Below are 6000 nucleotides of genomic sequence, written 5' to 3' on the forward strand. Positions count from 1 at the left end.
CAAGGCCAAGACTCTTGTCATGTCTCCTCTCCCATTAGATTTCCTCTCCTCCTTCCCCTAGTCCTGCCCAGCTGGGCCCTGGGACAAGAAGTCCAAACCAGAGGCAGAGTGAAAACAGGCTCTGGACCCAGCATCTGAGAGTTCTGGACTAGAAAGATGATGGAGACAGTGAGAAAGGACCTGACACACATTCAGGGAAACTGGCATCTCTGTTCTTGGGGAGCACCTAGAAGCAGCAGGTGGAGGATGCAAGGAGGGTAGGAAAGCCTTACTCTCCGGAAGCTTAAGGTCTGTTTGGGAAACCAGAGCATACAAATTCTAGGCAGCCAAAGCTAAACAGTGTGAGACCAAGACAGACATTGCTGCAAGATCCAGAAAAGGGTGAACTCCACTCTTCCCTTGGGAGAACAGGGAAAGACCTGTTTCACAGAGTTTAGTCCCTTCAGTTTCCAGATGGAAGCTGAGGTCCAGAAAAGAGAAGTAGTATGTCCATTCTCAATCCTATAAAAGACCCTATAAGATGTTCTGTTACCAGCTGGGCATGAGAAGGCAGGGTGAAAGGAGATTCCTAAAAGCTGGTCATCTAAAGAAAATTTGGAATGAGGACCCTACAGGATAAGTTCTACCCAACCTAATAATCTTTCCTCACCCCTTCTTCTTCTCCAAACTCTTCCTCCTATAAAAGGTTAGACATCACCCTTTTGCTTTCCTTCCTCATTATACTAGATTCTCCCTTCTAAAACTCTACTACATCCATCTATTTTTCTTCAATCCCATTGACCCTGACCATCTCTAAGCTAATGTCCATTATAATAGCTTCCCAGGTGGGCTTTCTCCAGTCTCACCACCCCCAATCCATTCTCTACCCAGAAGCTGCTGAGCATTTACAGCGAGCTTACTTCTCCCTTTACATCACTCCAGCAGCTCTTTACATTCTATCAGATGAGGTTGGCCTGCTAGTGGGCAGACAAAATCTTCCACCCTCTGAGCCCTGACTGTCTCCTCGGCTTCAGATCTTATACTTAATTATCCCTTTCATGCCTCATGTTTCAGGTGCCCTGAATTTCTCACAATGCCCTGACTGGTCCTATTTCACATTGCTCTGCCTTTGCACGTACTCTGCTTACTGTCTGGAAGACCCTAACCCCCAGGAATGACACCCTTAAACAGCTTCTAGGGTCATTTCTCCTGTGAAGCCATCCTGATCCTCCTCCCTGGCCTAGATCTGATCACACTCTTCTTTGTGACCACTTCTCTACAGAACCTTATTATCACAAGCATCATCTGCATCTGAAATGATCTATTTTTACATCTGCCTCCCAGCCCCCATCCTTGACTGTTAGTTCTTTGAGGTCAGGGCTTTGCCATATTCAAATATTACTGACTGAATAAATGAAGACATAAGCTATACCCTTTCTTCTTTATTTCTTTACTTCCAGCATAATCACACTCTCATCTATCAGGAGAGAAAGGAACCACTTAATTTCAGAAACGAAAGAGACTTTCTCACTTGGATAATTATGATGAAAGGATCAAATCAGAACATGAGACAAGATTTCTGAGCTTTCGCCCAGACTCACCCCATCCCATTGTCAGCTGATTTTATAAAGGGTTACTTTCCTTCCCCCCTTTAATTCCCATCTTCCTTGGCTTCAGGGGGTGGCTGACTGAAAGTTTGGGTGCTTTTTCTTATTTTTTTCATTGAGGAGCTGATGGAGTGGTTATTAGTGGGGAATAAATTGAAAGAACTAGAGAGTAATCACTACTTAACAGCAGGGGAAAAAAACAAAAAAGCAAAACAGAACCTGTCAAGAGCTTGGGAGACTGTTGACCTTAAAAGTAAAACAGCTAGTTATTTACCAGCAAAATGGGCTGATTTGGGAATAGCAGAGGAATTGCAATTCGGGACATGCAAGTTATGGCAAACCATAGGCAAGATGGGAAATGAAAGGAGAGGAAATAAGAAAAAGAGGACATTAGGAGAGGCTGCTTTGAAAGGAAGTACATTACAGGAAAGTCAGAATTCAGGGTGGTGATGGTTTCTCATTGGCTGAGCTTATTGCTGGCCAGGGAGACATTCTTCCTTCCTCCTGATGGAGTATTTAAATATAGGCTTCTTCTTATACTCTAGGAATGAAAGATATATCTCTTCCTGTTAGGGTCACAATTGAGGACAATGGTAGCACATTAGAGCTCCCCCTTCTAGTCTGTTGACTCCACTTAAAATGAGGTGTCCTTTACTCAGTTTCACAAGACTAAGTCCAGAACTTAATATATGTCACAGCTGCAGGGAAAGAAACATAATTTTCCCTCTATACTTCTAGGTTCTTAGCTGAGACAATTTTCAATTAAAAAAAAAAAGATTAACAGGAGAAAGATAAACAGAATTTTAATAACAAGTCTATTTCCCATATATATATGGGAGATACCCAGGAAAACTGAGTAATTATCTTATTTGGCCCATCACTTTTTTTTTTTAGATTTATTTATTTATTTGAGAGAGAGAATGTGTGGGGTGTGAGTAGTGGGGAAGGTTGAGGGAATGGGAGAGAGAGAGAGGCAGATTCTCTGCTGACCAAGCACAGACACCACCACCACCACCACCCCACCCCACCCTCGCCAATGCAGGGCTAGATCTCATGACCTGAGATCACGAATTGAGCTGAAATCAAGTCAGATGCTCAACTGACTAAGCCACTCAGACACCCCCAAACCATCACTTTTTTGTTTTATTTTATTTTATTTTATTTTATTTTATTTTATTTTATTTTATTTTATTTTTTGCAAACCATCACTTTAAATATCACCTTGAGCTAAAGACAAAATAACATGTTAAGGTAAGGAGTCAGGGAAGTTACCAAGAAAAGTGCAGTAAACAAGAGTAAGATTGTTTTGGGGATTAAACTATTTGCCATTTCTGTTGATAAGAGTTTCTGTAGATTTAGAGTCATTCTCTTTTTGACACAGAGAGAGAGAAACCTATTCAAATGGAGATTTCCCTTATAAGTGTTAATGTCTTACAAAAAGGGTAACTTCTACTCAGTTTTTAGAGCCGCTTCTTTGTCTACATTTTTTATCTTTTTTTTTTTTTAATTAGCTTAAAATAATCCTTATGCCAAAGAGGCATATTGTGCGGTGGCAAAATCTGCTCCCCTCATAACCAATCAGCAATCGAATCTTAGAAAGCCACAGAGAAGGACTTTCAAGCATCAAAAGCATTTGTTGTGGATTCCTTCTTACCCTTTCTCTGAGAGAGGAATTCCTTTTGTTCCATGGAATATTTTTATATGGTGATTTGGATTTGCAGGGAAAGGGATGGGTCTGGTCATACACATTTCATTCAGTGCCTAAATCTGGCTCCAAATTCATTGAGAAGAGCTACAGTTTTAAAGACCAGAACCCTTTGGTTCTGGGCCCCAAACTACCCATGAAAACACTCCCACTTCTTATATTTCACGATGGGAGTAGTAGGTTGCTAGAGAAATAAAAGCGATAAAGGATGTGAAGTCACTTTGCAATGCATGAAGTATCATACAGATGATAACTGCAGTATTATTATCATCATTATCATCATCACCTACTGTTTTTCCCATTGTAATGAATTAAGCTGCTTCTCACATCTCTTTATTTGCCCCCCCCCCCTTTTTTTTAGAAAGGGAGGAAGGTGAGGGATGGAGGGAGAGATTCTGAAGCAGGGCTCTATCTCAAGACCCTGAGATCATGACCTGGGCTGAAATCAAGTTCAATGTTTAACCAACTAAGCCACCCAGGCAACCCCTCTTTATCTCCCTTCTTAACTCCTAGATGTGACCAAAAGGGGGCTATTTTTTAGAATCTTTGTATTTGCCAGAAACAGGACTCCTGGGAGCACGTAGGAGGGACCATCCCCTTTCTCAGCACATGGAATACTTTATGAACACTTAATATGTACAAACCAGTGCACCAAACACTTTCCATTTATTATCTAATTTAATCCCCACAATAATTCTTCAAGATAGGTGATGTTCCCACTTTACGGAGGAAAAAACTGAGGCATAAAGGGGTTTAAGACACTCTTCAACATCACATAGACAGCAAATGCTTGTCATTTACTCAGTGCATATAGATGAGTCAGCACTTCCAGTTTCACATTTTACAGATGAAGAAGGTGTGATTAAGGAACATTACATAACTTGCTCAAGGTTGCACAGTGAGGAGGTGATAGACTTGGCGACTGGGACTCAGATTTGCTTAAATTTAAAATACGTGCTCTTTTTTCTAAGGGACAAACTTCCCTGCATGATGCCTAATCTCTGACAACTAAAAACCTACCTCAGAATCATAGCAAGACCTATGCATGTGTATTTACATGTGTGTGTGCATGTATGTTGTGTGTGTGTATATGTGTGTGTACCACTAATTAACTATGGCAAGGCTAAAGGACTATAAAAAACACTCTTCCTGTGACATCCTGAGACATCCTCAAGCTCCTTTCACCCTCAATAGGAACTCCAAAGAGTCATAAAACCTAGGAGATCTAGAGAAGATTTACAGATGATCTAATCCTACTCCGTTTTGTGTCCATGAGAAAACTGGCACCCAGAGGGCACTGAACCAGGAATCAAGAAATTCATATTTCAGTCTGACTTCTGCTGATGTATGAGCTTAAGAATGCCACTTAACTTCCCTCAGGCCATCTGTAAATTAAGATAATAACATCCCCTTCACTGTACTTAATGGTCTATGACTCTGTCATTGACCGGCTGTGGCTGTCAAACCTTCTGGCCCCAGCATGGCCCTCTTTAATCCAGCCTGGGGCTGTCTCAAGGCAGATTCCCATTGATAAATTTAGCTGAAAACTCTCAAGTTGTTCAGGACCCAGGAGAGCACCACTCTAGTTCTGAAATGCCAGGCAGAGAGGCAGCCAGGAACTTAAGAGATGACTTGGGGGCAAACTCTCCCTCCCTTGTTCCTTCAAGCATTTTCTGAAGAGCCTTGTGTGCCAGACCATTTTCAGTCTTTTTTCACTCTTCGGGACCTCAGTGGAACTGGTTACCTTGTTAAGGGTTCTCCTTTGGTTGCAATTTCTCAGGTGGAAGAGTAGCACTTAGGGCCTTGTCCTCAAAATATTCGTGGCTGTGTTGCTCCTGCTGATGGTGACAGTAATGTGATTGTGATGAAAAAGGCAATGTCACTTTGTAGCCACATAGTGCTTTTACTATATTTTATTGGTGCATCATGAACATATCTCATGTACACAACTTAATGAATTTTAACAAAATGAACACATGCAACCAGTGCCCAGTTTGAGAAATAGAGCAGTACTCACTCCCCAAGGAGCCTGCTTCTTGCCCCTCCAGTTACAAAACCTCCCAAAGGCAACCACTATCCCAGCTACGAGCACCATGGAGTAGATTTGTCTTTTTTTTTTAATTTTACATAAAAGGATTCATATGATATCAATTTTTGAGCCTGTTTCTTATGTTCAATATTATCTTTGTGAACTTGACCCATGTCGTTGTGTTTAATTACAGTTTGATGATTCTAACTGCTGACATTAGTCTATTGGAAGAATATGACCTAATTTATTGATCCTTTCCCTTGCTGACGGGTAGATGGGTTTTTCCAGTATTCAGCTATCGTGAGATATGCTGCTTTCTTGTGTATGCCTTTCAGTGAGTATGCCTTCCATTTCTGTGAAGTATGTATATTCAGCTTTAGCAGGTACTGACAAACGATTGTCCAAGATGGTTGTACTTTTACCAGACATGTTTTTAATATTCCAAGATGCTTTGGCCTCCAGTATCTAGTCTCTATTGACTGAACTTCTTTTGGATCTTTGAATTCTCCTTCAGGGACTTTGCACATGCTTTTTTCTTGCTGTCATAATCTTTGCCCAATTAAAGGATGGGCAAGCACTCATCCTTTGGGCCTCAGTGCAGATGTTGCCTCTTTCAAGCAGGCCCTGTGCCTGTCATACTCACCACTTTACGCACAGCATCTAGCCCATGCCTGGTAAAT

The 6000-nt window shown here is 41.4% G+C and overlaps 1 long non-coding RNA gene across 1 annotated transcript in view; it reads right to left on the reverse strand.

Annotated features, from left to right (window-relative positions):
- Window positions 1–5135, reverse strand: part of LOC119872189 — an 80746-nt gene extending 75611 nt beyond the window's left edge. The window contains exon 1 of the long non-coding RNA XR_005360866.1: window positions 5036–5135. This is a non-coding gene — a long non-coding RNA (uncharacterized LOC119872189). The remainder of the gene's footprint in view (window positions 1–5035) is intronic.
- Between the last annotated feature and the right edge of the window lie 865 nt (window positions 5136–6000).

The sequence above is a fragment of the Canis lupus genome, chromosome 6 (assembly GCF_011100685.1).
Source record: "Canis lupus familiaris isolate Mischka breed German Shepherd chromosome 6, alternate assembly UU_Cfam_GSD_1.0, whole genome shotgun sequence".
Taxonomy (NCBI): domain Eukaryota; kingdom Metazoa; phylum Chordata; class Mammalia; order Carnivora; family Canidae; genus Canis; species Canis lupus.